The following is a 13,590-nucleotide window of genomic DNA, read 5'->3' as shown; positions in this document are numbered from 1 at the left end:
AAGTTATAGATTTCTGGTTTGCTTGTGCCCACCACTGAAACTAAAATCATAATACAGAAGAAATAAGTCGCAAGTAAGTGACACACTGATTAAATGCAACAACATCAGAAGTAGAAAAAGAAGTTGTTTATTAGCAGCAGTAGCAAGGCCAGTTTCTTAGTTCATCAAATAACAGAAGGAAGAGCAATGTTCCTTCTCAGAAATCCAAAGGAGAGGTAAAGTAAACTTTTTAGGCATTGCATGTTGATATTTCAGTGAGTCATGATGAGCACTCTGAAAGATTTCACAAAGGACTGTAACTAGTGACTATTTGTCACACTCCAGATCCAGGGGCTTGGAGTTTAGTGTCTCAGTAGGATATCACATGATGATTTAAGCAAAATGAAAAAGAAAATAAATTAACTGCAGTGGGTGGGATTGATTTTTTAAAAATACTCTATATGGTGTCTTAGGTTAAGGTCCAAGAAATCACATGTTCGAGCCATTCATCCTGGTGGACACTCGTTTGCGGATAATCAGAAAAAAAAAATAATAATAAAAAAATTGGAATTTCACATGATGCTGTTTAACATTAAAAATAGTAACCATTTATGGACTGGTTGAAGAAAAAAAAAGTACTATAATATTTAAGTTACTGACTAGGGTGGATGGTTGGAATCTCGTCAAGCAATGGAAACTTTTTTATTTTTTAAAAATCTTTGTCAAAATGATTTTTGTCACTATATTTATGCAATTAATTGGTTTACAAACAATTTTTTAAAATTTGTGTTTCCTTGTCACATTGTTGTAATCAACTTATTAACTTCTTCAGTTGCTCTTATTTTTTCTTCTTATATTTTTTTTCACTTGGAATACTTATGCATGTTAATTAAATTAGTGTTATTTATCTGTCTTAATGTGTAAACATTTGAAAATGCCGATTTGTCGATTAAAAAACAAAAGACAAAATAATCTACTGTGCAGTTGTATCAAGAATGTATTCTTCTTTACAAGATGTACATCTTTTTGGATTGCAATGGTCATATAAACATTTAAAATATAAATTCTTATTGTACTATGGACAAAATAACTTGGATGATGTTTTAAAGGAAAATAGGGACTATAAGTAAAACAAATTTCAAGCAAAATGGGAAATAGAAGTAATGAATGAAGTTGCATGGACAATAATTTAAAGTGATGAAATGGAAGACTTTAAGTCAAAGTTAACAGTAATCGAAATCTCATTAATAGGCAATCCAAGTGGAAAAAGCCTGATAGGAAGAAAAATGAAAGCAGTTGATATATTTCATACAATGACTTACAAGTGGTGACAAGGAAATGGAAAAAAAATGCATTTAAACCAATTAATCAAATAAAAATAAAAATAATTTCGGTAAAGATTTAAAAATAAATAATTTCAAAGTGCCTAACAAAGTGTGAAACCACACTCTTCTACATGTGAGGTCATTACCTTAACCATTACACTATACAACTGGTCTGTAAATTGTTACTATTTTTAGTGAAATTTTGAATTTTTTTCATTGATTACTCGCTAATGAGGGCCCACCACGATGAATGACTGCAGGGAGTGATTCCATGGACCTTAACATACATCACCATATAGATTATTTCAAAAAGTCAATTCTACTGCTGGGACTGCTCCTTGTAAGTATCTGTCAAAGGATGCACAATTGACTTTGGATGAAGAAAAATCAATTTTCATTTAGCTTTTACAGGCTCATGCAATATGTGATCAGAAGCATCTGGATACCCCCAAAAACATGCATTTTTGCATATTAGGTGCATTGTGCTGCCACCTACTGCCAAGTACTCCATATTAGCAACCTCAGTAGTCATTAGCCATCATGAGACAGAGAGAATGGAGTGCTCTGCTGAACTCGTAGACTTCAAACGTGATTAGGTGATTGTATGTCACTTGTGTCATACGCCTGTATGCGAGATTCCCACACTCCTAAATATCCCTAGGTCCTCTGTTTCCAATGTGATAGTGAAGTGGAAATGTGAAGGGACACGTACAGCACAGAAGTGTGCAGGTTGACGTCTGTTGACTGACAGAAGAGGGTTGTAATGCGTAATAGGCAGACATGTATCTTGATCATCACACAGGAATTCCAAACTGCATCAGGATCCACAGCAAGTACTATGACAGTTAGGTGGGAGATGAGGAAACTTGGATTTCATGGCCGAGCAGCTGCTCATAAGCCAAACATCACGCCGGTAAATGCCGAATGCCTCGCTTGGTGTAAGGAGTGTAAACATTGGACAATTGAACAGTGGTAAAACATTGTGTGCAGTGATGAATCATGGTACACAGTGTGGCAATCCATTGGTAGGGAATGGGCATATCGAATGCCCGTTGAACGTCATCTGCCAGCGTGTGTAGTGCCAACAGTAAAATTCAGAGACGATGGTGTTATGGTGAGGTTGTGCTTTTCATGGAGGGGGTTTGCACCCCTTTCTGTTTTGCATGGCACTATCGTGGCACAGACCTACATTGATGTTTTAAACACCTTCTTGCTTGCCACTGTTGAAGAGCAGTTCGGGGATGGTGATAGCATCTTTCAACATGATCAAGCACCTGTTCGTAATGCACGACCTGTGGTAGAGTGGTTACATGACAATAACATCCCTGTAATGGACTTGCTTGCACAGAGTCTTGACCTGAATGCTATAGAACACCTTTGGGATGTTTTGGAACGGCCACTTCGTGCCAGGCCTCACCGATTGTCATCGATACCTCTCCTCAGTGCAGCACTCTGTGAAGAATGGGCTGCCATTCCCCAAAAAACCTTCCAGCACCTGAGTGAACATATGCATTCGATAGTGGAAGTTGACATCAAGGCTAAACACCATAATGAATTCGAGCATCACCAATGGAGGGCGCCACGAACTTGTAAGTCATTTTCAGCCAGGTGTCTGGACACTTTTGATCACATAGTGAATATGTTGAGGCATTAAGTTGTGATTCGTTAATGGTTAGAAACCCTAAGGTGAACAGACAGTTCATTGTAAAGGTAATTATATGTACTGAATGTATTTTTAAGAAGTCTTTTTATTATTAATCACTTACGTGAAACTTGCTCCTGAATGCTGACAGTCATGTACGATAGTGTGCATTTGCATAATGAATGTTGAATGTACTCTGTAGTTCCATGAATAGGTTTACCTCAGTCACAGAAAACATAGTCCGGTAACCTGCTTCTCAATATATTGGGAATAAAACGTGAATGAAATACAGCAATTAAGTTGTTCCTTAAGTTTCATAACTTGATATCTTCTGTCTGAACCATGCAGATACTCAGATTGAGGCTAATGTTAGGTGCCTGTGAACAAAATTGGATCCCTTTGTAGCACATCACTTCAAAAGCTCCTGTTGCTTCCCATTTTTTCTACACAAACTGAAATTTAGGTATGTATCTCAGAACTACTTTTCATTCTGAATATCCAGTTAAATACAAAGAGCTACAGTAAGAAACTTCAGGATTATGCCTAGTGAATAAGCATGTTCAGAATGGGATCATATCTAAAGAATAAACATTGTAAGGAAAACTTTGTGTTCAAAAATTGTTGATTGAGTCTGTGAAAGGAGTTCAACTAAACTGGCATACGACACACTGAATTATTCCTGTACAGCACAAGAACTGACCTTCATTGCAGTAATAATGTACGAGAGAAGATAATAAATAACTAAATTGTAGTAACACGGTTCACGTTTTCCGTCACATTTCAGAGTAGACCGGGAACTGTCTCATAGGTATACCCGATGTGAACTGACTGGGCACAGCCCGTGCTGCCTCAGTTGCTGTTGTTGTTGTTGTTGTTGTTGTTGTTCCGCTGGCAGAGGTCGCGGCCAAATTCTCGCGTGCCCTCTGGTGGACGGGACTCTATTTGCAGAAACTACCATCCGTGATGCGCCATGGCGATGTGCGCTTCCCGCGATCTTTCTGGTGGCTACTGCACTCCTCCTCCTCCTCCTTCGGGAGGGTGAAGCCACTGTGATCCATTGCGTCGGAAGGTGGAGCATCATGCAGGAGTGATGACCTCCACGTCCATCGGAACGCTGGAGTCTAGGGGATCTGCCAACACTCGAGCCAGAACCTTAGAATACGGCTGGAAGTGACCCACACGAAAGGGCCCCCATTGTCCTGCCACCGGAACCCGGGACAGAACGGGAGACAGGCTGTCGAACTCTGGATCCTGGTCTATCCTGGGAGGGCAAGACCCAGTGGCGGGGAACCAGCCTGCTGAGAAACCGGGCCTGTGAGGGGGGCCGGCTCTCGCTGGGGCATCGCTAACGATGGCGATGCCGGTGCTGGAGCTACTGGAGGCTGCCAAGGCTGAGAGCCATCACAGTGCGGCAGAATCATAGGGAGGAGGGGTGGTAGCGTCCCCTGAGAAACCAACACAGGTGCCGGCAATGGGGAAGCCGGTGCCCGAGGGGTCGGAGGGTGGGTGCCCAAAAGTGGACGTAGCTGATTTTTGTGATGACGTAACTCCTGGTCCCCCGTCTGCAAGGTATAGAGCCGGCGGCCATTTCGGCGCAGGACCAATGCCGGTATCCGACGTGGATTGCGACCAAACCCATGTGCCCAGACCGACGTACCTGGTGGAAAGCCGGGTACTCCGTTTTGCGAAGACTGGTGAGGACCGGGCCGAAGGAGGTGCAGCAGAGTCCTAGGTTGGCACCCGTGGAGGAGCTCTGCAGGGCTGCGTTCTCCCATAGGTGTGGTCCGGTATGCCGTCAGGAAAAACGTCGACGCCTCCTCCGCAGTAAATGCGTGCACATACTTTTTCATCTGTGTCTTAAATGTGCACACCATGCGCTCGGCTTCCCCATTTGATTGTGGATCAAAGGGGGGAAAGCAAAGGTGCCGAATACCGATGCGCCTACAAAAATCCTGGAAGGTCTGCGACATAAACTGAGGTCCATTGTCCGAGACCAGGGTGACTGGCAGACCTTCGACAGAAAATATTTTTGCTAGTGCCTGGATTACAACCTCTGAAGTGGTTGAGGAGCAGCGAACCACATATGGAAATCTGGAATAAGCATCAATGACAATGAGCCAAAAGCCATTGAGAAACGGGCCTGCAAAATCGATGTGAACACGTTCCCATGCCCGGGTCGCAGGTGGCCATGAAGAGAACGCTGGCCTGGGAGATGCCTGTTGGCTCGCACACTGGGAACAGGCGGCCACCAGGTGCTCAATTTCTCTGTCAGTACCGGTCCAGTACACTTGTCTGCGAGCCAAGGTTTTAGTACGGGAAACACCCCGGTGCCCCTCAAGTAATAACATGAGGACTTCCCTTCTCAAACTTGCAGGAACAACCACGCGAGGAGCTGTATCATCGGTAGCCAGAAGGAGAACTCCTTCCAAGAAGGAGAGGTGGTCTCGTAGAACAAAATAATTACGAAGAGGGTCTGAGACCCGGCCTGGAGGTCGAGATGCCACCCCTGCTGAATGAGGCGAACTACTTGCCGGAGAACCGGATCAGCTGCCGCTTCCTTGGTGATTCTAGAGCTAGTGATCGGCAAGCCATCAACCGCTTGGCGGGACGCCACATCCAATTGAAAACACATATCTCCTCTCGCTCAAACTTAGGATCCAGGCCCACCGGAAGACTGGAAAGAGCATCTGCGTTGGCATGTCCGGTAGGGCGAAAATGAATGTCATAATAGTACTTAGAGAGGAACAAGGCCCAGCACTGTAGTCTGTGGGCTGCCCTATTTGGAATCTGAGAGGCAGGGCCAAATAACGATATTAACAGCTTATGGTCAGTGATTAACTGAAACTTCGTGCCGTACAAGAAAGGGTGAAACTTGGTAACTGTGTAGACAATGGCCAAAACCTCTTTTTCCACCTGGAAGTAATGGGTCTGTGCGGGACTAAGAGTTTTAGATGCAAACACCAGTGGCTGCTAAGAACCATCTTTGTTGCGATGGGCCAGGACTGCCCCCAGCCCATACTGCAAAGCATCTGTAGCCAGGACCAGTGGCTTATTGGTGTCAAAAGTAGCCAAACATGGCACTGACGTGAGGAGGCCTTTCAACCAGGTGAACGCTCGCTCTCATGCAGGTGACCAATCAAAAGGAATACCCTTGCGCTGAAGGCAGTACAGGGGGCGGGCGATGGTGGAAGCCCAGGGAATGAGCCAGTGGTAATAGGCAATCTTGCCTAAAAAAGCTTGTAACTCCTTCAGCGAAGCGGGCCGCGGAAGGTCGACAATACCTTGGACCAAACTTATTAGCGGCTGGATGCCGTGCCGAGAGATTGTGTAGCCCACATACTCAATGGACGGTTGGAAGAAGTTTGACTTACACAGGTTGCAACGCAAGCCCACGGACCTGAATTTGAGAAAGAGGGTGCGAAGGTTATGCAAGTGTTCTGTCGTGCTGCGGCCCGTGACGATTATGTCGTCCAGGTAATTAATACAAAGAGGGATTGTCGACGTGACGTGCTCAAGATAACGCTGGAATATCGCCGAGGCACTGTATATTCCAAAGGCCAACCGCTGGTATTGGTAAAGGCAAGACCAAACGGGGTGTTAACAACTGCCAGCCGTTTGGAGTCCTCATCAAGAGGTATCTGATGATAAGCCTCTGAAAGATCAATTTTCGAAAAATATTGGCCTCCCGCTATGGCGGAGAACAATTCATCAGCACAAGGCAAAGAATAGGTGTCCACCACCAATTAAGAATTAATGGTGGCCTTGAAATCGCCACAAAGACATAATTTTCCCGAGGGTTTCCTGACAATGAAGGGGGGCGAAGCCCACTCATTACAATAAATGGGAAAAACAACCCCGAGGGCTGTCAGCCGGTCTAACTCTTCTTTTACCTGAGGGCGGAGAGCCAAGGCGATCTGTCTCGCGCGTAGAAAACACGGACGAGCTGACGCCTTCAATGTTAAGTTAACTTCAAAGTTTGAAACACGCCCAGGCCCTCCTCAAAGATATCTGGAAAGTCAGAGATCAAAGATTCTAAAGATTGATAAGGAACGTCTTCGGAGATCAGCTGTATGGTGTCAGTGATAGAAAACCCGAAAGCTTAAAAGGCATCCAAGCCAAAAAGGTTAGCGGAGCTCCCATCACTGACAACAATAAAAGTGATAGGCCGAGTGACTGATTTGTAAATCATGTCGGTAGTGAATTGACCCAGTAGGGGAATGAACTGTTTACCATAACCGCGTAGACGCCGGTAAACTGGCGCCAACGGGGGCAACCCAAGGTTGGAGTAAGTTTGTGCATTCAACAAAGAAACTGTCGCTCCTGTATCTACTTGCAGTTGTAATCGGCGCGACCGAACCGACACCTCGACCAAGAGTTTGTGGGCCGATGCGTCGGGAGTCTGGGCTGATGAAGCTTCCTGAATGTCAACGTCCACGTCCTCTGTAACTGCTTCCTTCGATTCTTTCGAGGCTGAGCGGCAAACTTTAGCAATGTGTCCTTTTTTATTACATTTGCGCCAAACGGCCCAATGCTGGGGGCACTCCGACCGATCTTGGTGTACATAGCATGATGCACAGGACGGTAACGGGCCGGCGGCCGGAACTCTGTTTACACGCCGTGCGGGAGCGGCCGTAAGGGTTAGATTGTACCGCTCGCACGTCGTCCACCCCGGACGCAGTGGACACGACCGCGCTGCCCTGAACCGCCGCGACGTCGCACCACGCTTCCGACTGTTGACCGGCGGCGTGAGAGACTTCATACGATTGAGCAATGGACAGGACTTCCTCGAGGGAAGGGTCTTCTAACTGCAGGGCCCGTTGCCGGACCTTCCTATCGGGGGCCGAACGAACAATGACGTCGCGCACCATAACGTGGGCATACGACTCTTGCGACTGCTCCGTGACAAAATGACACTTACGACTAAGACCGTGCAGGGTAGCGGCCCACGCCCGGTAAGACTGATGGGGCTGCTTCTTGCATTGATAGAACTCGATCCTAGCCGCCACAACATGCGTGCGGCAGCGATAATGAAGACAGTAATGAAACCAATGAATCAAAAGACGAGGACGAGGGTTCCTGCAACGGCGCTAGCTGCCGCAAAACTTGATACAGTGAGGGAGATATTCAAGACAAGAAAAGAACACGACATACCTCCACATCGGCAACATGAAACGCCTGGAAATGCTGCCTCCGCCATCTCATCATACGTGGGAAAGGGAGAGGGAACGGCGCTGGAGCAGACGGCGTGGAGAGCAATGCCGGAAGCATTTGTTTCATGGTGGCCATGAGCTCCGTCTGCTGCTCATCCAAAACCCGCCCTAAATCCTCCATGCCGCGGATAAGCTGCGAAACCGGAACAGCGAAGCAACACGCGAAAGAACGACCCTACTCGTCGCCAGTTGTGTAGTAACACGGTTCACGTTTTCCGTCGCACTTCAGAGTAGACCGGCAACTGTCTCATAGGCATGCCCGATGCGAACTGACTGGGCAGAGCCCGTGTTGCCCGAGTTGTTGTTGTTGTTCTGCTGGCAGAGGTCGCGGCCGAATTCTCGCGTGCCCACTGGTGGACGGGACTCTCTTTGCGGAAACTACCAACCGTGACGCGCTGTGCCGATGTGCGCCTCCCGTGATCAATCTGGTGGCTACTGCATAAATAAATACAGTTTAGCAAATGTTTCATTTAGTTTATTTTAATGTTACTGGGATCATTTGTACAGTTAATCATCAGTTTGTAATGCTTCGAGAATTTCGTGGTAAATTCTAGAAACACATGGCTCTCCACCATCTTGAACACCCGTTATTTTAATGACGAGGCAAGGGTGAGAGACCCTTTTTACTGCTCCACACATATCTGTGTGTGCAGGAGGGACAGCTGTCACGTGAAGCCAGGAGCTGTGTCAGATGAGCGGCCCCGACAGGTGGTTGCCAGTAGCGCCTTGGAATTTATATCAAAAAGTAAAAAAGTGTTTGTATAATGCTCCGTGGTTTGTGGTGTCATGAGGATTGTTACAGAGACAGATGAAGCGTGTATTGTATAGAGACTCTTACTTCATGTCTTGGCCTTGTATGAGGCAGCATGTATGTAATTGTATGGGTGGTTTGTCGATACTGACGTTTATCTTGGAACCAGTTGGCTTGCTGGAGCTTGTACGGAATAATTGTTACTTTGGGGATGAGAGTTGAAAACATATTGTTGTTGAACCGAAAATATTCTATGAGTACATGATTTATTTCTACATCTACAACTCCCCCCCTCCCCCTCTGTTCCACTCGTGGATTGCGTGAGGGAAAAACAGCTGTCTGAACACCTCAGTACAAGCTCTAATTTCCCTTATCTTTGAATGGTGGTCATTGCGCGATTTGAAAGTTGGTGGTAATAATATGTGCTCTACATCCTCGGAGAAGGTCGGATTTCGGAATTTAGTGAACAGCCCCTTCCATTTAGTGCACCATGCAATTGAAAGTGTGCCCCACTTCAAACTTTCTGTGAGATATGTAACGCTCTCGCGATGGCTAAATGTACCAGTCAAGAATCTTGCCGCTCTTCTTTGGACCTTTTCAATCTCTTGAATCAGACCCATCTTGTAAGTGTCCCATACAGACGAACAATACTCTAAGACTGGACAAACTAACATATCGTAAGCTATTTCCTTTATTGAAGGACTGCATCGCTTCAGGATTCTACCAATAAACCACAATATAGAGTTCGCCTTACCCATTACTTGTGTAATCTAGATCATTCCATTTGAGATCATTTTGAATAGTCACACCAAAATACTTGAAGGATGTCAGTGCTTCCAAAGACTGGGCATTTTTTTTGTACTCATACGTTAATGGGGATTTTTGCCTTGTTATGCGCAGTAGGTTATCCTCATTGATTTGTTCACAACTTTCGGTGATGTTACTTTCCTATAGACTACAGCACCATCGGCAAAGAGTCTAATGCTGCTGTTAATACCATCAACCATATTGTTTATGTAAATCGTAGAAAGCAGCGGACTTATTACGCTGCCCTGGGGCACACCTGATGTTACGCTTGTTTCTGTTGTCACCCCATTCAGGACAATATACTGCTCCCTGTTTGTTAGAAAACTTTCTATCCAACTGCATATGTCATCAGATAGACTGTAAGTGCGCACTTTTTGGAGAAAGCGACAGTGCGGAACTGCCTTTCGAAAGTTGGGAAATCTGGCATCAACCTGGGAGCCATTATCGTGCACAAAGAGGGCCAGCTGTGTCTCGCATGACCGCTGTTTCCTAAAACCTTGCTGTTTTCTGCTGATGAGCTTCTGAGTCTAGAAAGGTCATTATGTCTGAACACAAAATATGTTCCATGAATTCTATGATTTCAAGAATAGAGAGTTGGTTAATATCATTCCCTTTAACCTGATACAGTCTTTGGAGAAGAATTAAACAGTGAGAGTGACTTAGCTGATTACCCAAAGAAGAGGATCGGCTGCACACAAGCGTACAAGTCAACTGGAAGAGACCTGAACTGCGCAACCCAACACAGCACTGTCTCTTGTCATTCAAGAAAGCGTTAGGACATGGCGACCAAGTGATAGTACTGAAAGAGAAAGGGAAATTGTAAGCCAAAAATGGGAAGAAGATATTTGAGTTGCCATAGCAACCAGGCATAACAAGACTGAGAAACTGTTTCGAGTAATTGCGTTGTGTCTACTGAACCAAAGGAAGAAATTTGTGAAAGCAACATAACATAAGATGGTAGAAGGTAATAATGTCAAAAGAATGGAGGGAAGATGTCAACTTTTCAATTAAGATGATTTGGGTGTGGGGAGGAAGCAATTCTCACACACGCAGTAACCAGCCACCGACATCGACGCAGTAACCAGCCACCGACATCGACGCAGTAACCAGCCACTGACGTCGATGCAGTAACCAGCCACCGATGTTGACTGCAACGGCTGCTGTTAACCATTGCCGACTTCGTGTTCACTCGCCGACACCAACACCGGAACCAACGTTCGACGCTGCCGGCACCTGTGCCATTCACCGCAGCATAAAACTCTACACTGGGTGAGCGAACAGTAATAATTGTTTGAGTAGGGGGGGAAAAAAAGAAACTGTTCAGAGACTATATTACTGTAGCTAGTACATTCAGAGGTGAAGTTGTTTTAGATGATCACTAGGTCGAAAATCAATAGGGACATGGAGAGCATTCAAAAAACTGGGGAAACTTAAGAAATAGCCATGGTTACAACAGTGAGTAAGGAGGCACCAGACTGGTCTGAGGTAGTGAATTTACGTAAGCCCAGAGAGCAGAGTCAGCGGCTTTAAGGTGATCAGAGTGCTTCATTAAGAAAAGAACTAAATGCTAAGTTAGATGCTCAAAGAGCAGATTTAAATGCTCAAAATGCTTCTTTAAGACAAGAACTAAGTGATCAAAGTCTTAAGTTAGATTCAGTAAATACACAATTGAACATCAAATTAGATGCTCAGAGTGATGTTTTAAGTAGCCAAAGCAGAATCTTGAACAGTCAAGCAGCTAATATAGTTTTGTTAAAGACTGAATTTGACTATTTAAATAATAAGGTAGAAAATCTGAAATTGGATTTAAAGAGTGAACAAACCAGTTCTTTGAATACTCACATTGAACAACTATTCACTGAGTTTAACCAAAGAAAGAATGGGCAATTTCAGGATTTAACTAAAAAATTAGAATTTGACATTGAAGATAAATGTAATAACATAGAAATGGGACTTGTCAAAAAATTAGGATCATTTCAGCGTGTATCCAATGTTACATTTGATGCTGTAAAGCAGAGGTTGTGCACCCTGAAAGAGAGTGTTGAGAAATAGGATAAGCTGATTCCTATAGTCCAATCACAAATTGCATGCGTCAACATGCAAGTAAATAATTTAGAACAAAATTTCAAAGAAAAAATAGTCAAATTTGGCATTATAAATGTAAGTAATCTGGCAGAACCATTTGAGCGATTTATAGATCGAGGAATTACTGAGAGTATAATCTCCGTAAACGTTGCAACTGTTGCTTTTTCCAAACAGAATGATACTAACAAGGTTATAGACAACTTGTGTAAGAAATTCAAACTTGTCCATGACAAAGTTGAAAACAGAATAACTTTATCTGATGTTGTGTTACCTAGTAAAGTGATGATTGTTTTTCTGTTGGGAGACTTTCACTCAAAATGTAAAGAGAAGTACTGGTTTGCTCTTGCTCAAGTGAGGTTAATGTCAGATCCATGGGATCCGGGCGGACTCACATCTGTTCCCCAGGGACATTAACATTCTTTGTTAACGGGCAGAGTGACGACCGTCGGTTCCTGAATTGTTTTCGGTGTTGCTTCCACATTAGTTTTCCTACATCTAATTCCCTTCAAATCTTCAATTATTCTGTAATCTATTCATAACCTCTTAAACTATCCTATCATTTTAGTATTTGAGTGACCAAATATGACTACAAGAAGATTGTGACTAATTTAAGAGAATCACGAATAAACAGTGATCTGTAAATGTAAAATGAAATGAACAGAATAATATTCTGGTAGAATGTGTAATGTGATGGTACTATGTAAACAGAGTGACTTAAAGACTGAATGAACAGAATAGAATATTAGATTTAAGAAAAATATAATATGAGGGGACTAATGAAATAACTATCTTATTGTAGTGTATAATTTTCTATTTTTATAGAACATTTATACCTTTTATGAGATGTGGTGTAGATAGGAGGGTTTGTATCAATCTTGAAAGGGGTGGGTAGTGTAGGTAAAGACATGTCTTACACTACTACACACACACACACACACACACACACACACACACACACACACACACACACCTCACCTTTCAGATAACCCTCATGAACAAGTGTGACTGATTCTTCATCATTTGTCGTTCTATAGATGTTGCTAAAATTTTTCTTCGGGGGCTTCAAAGGTGAAGGTGAGAATGTCCGTTCTGCAGGAGACGTTTAACATCATACCTCCTCTGGCTTCTCACTCATGTACTGGCAAAGTAGGGATCCTGGGGAAGGGGGTGGAAAGGGTTTTCCTGTCTTTCAGGCTATTTTCTTTTTCTCCTTCAATCTTAGCAACCATCTCTATTTTTTTCCTTTCTTACTTGTCATCTGAGTACTGGTCTATCTTTCCCTTTTTCCATATGCATATACTTCTATTGCTGAAGTCCTTCTCATTCTCCATGGTTTCCTTAACCTTCAACTTATTTCACATAAGTAGTCCGAAGAATCAGGCTGCACATTCACACATCGACATACGCACAAGATTACACTTAGACAGGGGACTGATGACCTCAGATGTTAAGTCCCATAGTGCTCATGGCCATTTGAACCCTTAGACGCAAACATGAAAATGATGGGCTAGAAACCTGAAGTAATGTCAGAACTGCCAAGGGATGGAGAGCAATAAAGACATAAGTACATTTGAGTAGATGCACATATTATATGGTTGATATATGTCGGTTCTGCATCATCCCTTTTTTTAATCTTTTGTCACTTCTTATATATTTATACGTAGGTATAAAAACAGAGACAGTTCTACATTGCACAAGGAAGTGTGAGAAATGAAGGAGAGCAGAAACTAAGGAAGAACTAATGAGCATAAGCCAGGGAGGAACTAATGGTGGTAATTATTGAGGAATATC

The 13,590-nt window shown here is 43.8% G+C and overlaps 1 protein-coding gene across 1 annotated transcript in view; it reads left to right on the top strand.

Moving 5' to 3' along the window:
• LOC126355122 (nucleolar protein 11) overlaps positions 1 to 13,590 on the top strand; it is a 114,030-nt gene that overhangs the window by 39,921 nt on the left and 60,519 nt on the right. The window lies entirely within an intron of this gene.

This window comes from Schistocerca gregaria, chromosome 3, assembly GCF_023897955.1.
Source record: "Schistocerca gregaria isolate iqSchGreg1 chromosome 3, iqSchGreg1.2, whole genome shotgun sequence".
Taxonomy (NCBI): Eukaryota; Metazoa; Arthropoda; class Insecta; order Orthoptera; family Acrididae; genus Schistocerca; species Schistocerca gregaria.
The sequence above is the reverse complement of the archived record's forward strand: the minus strand, read 5'-3'. Positions and strand labels throughout refer to the sequence as shown.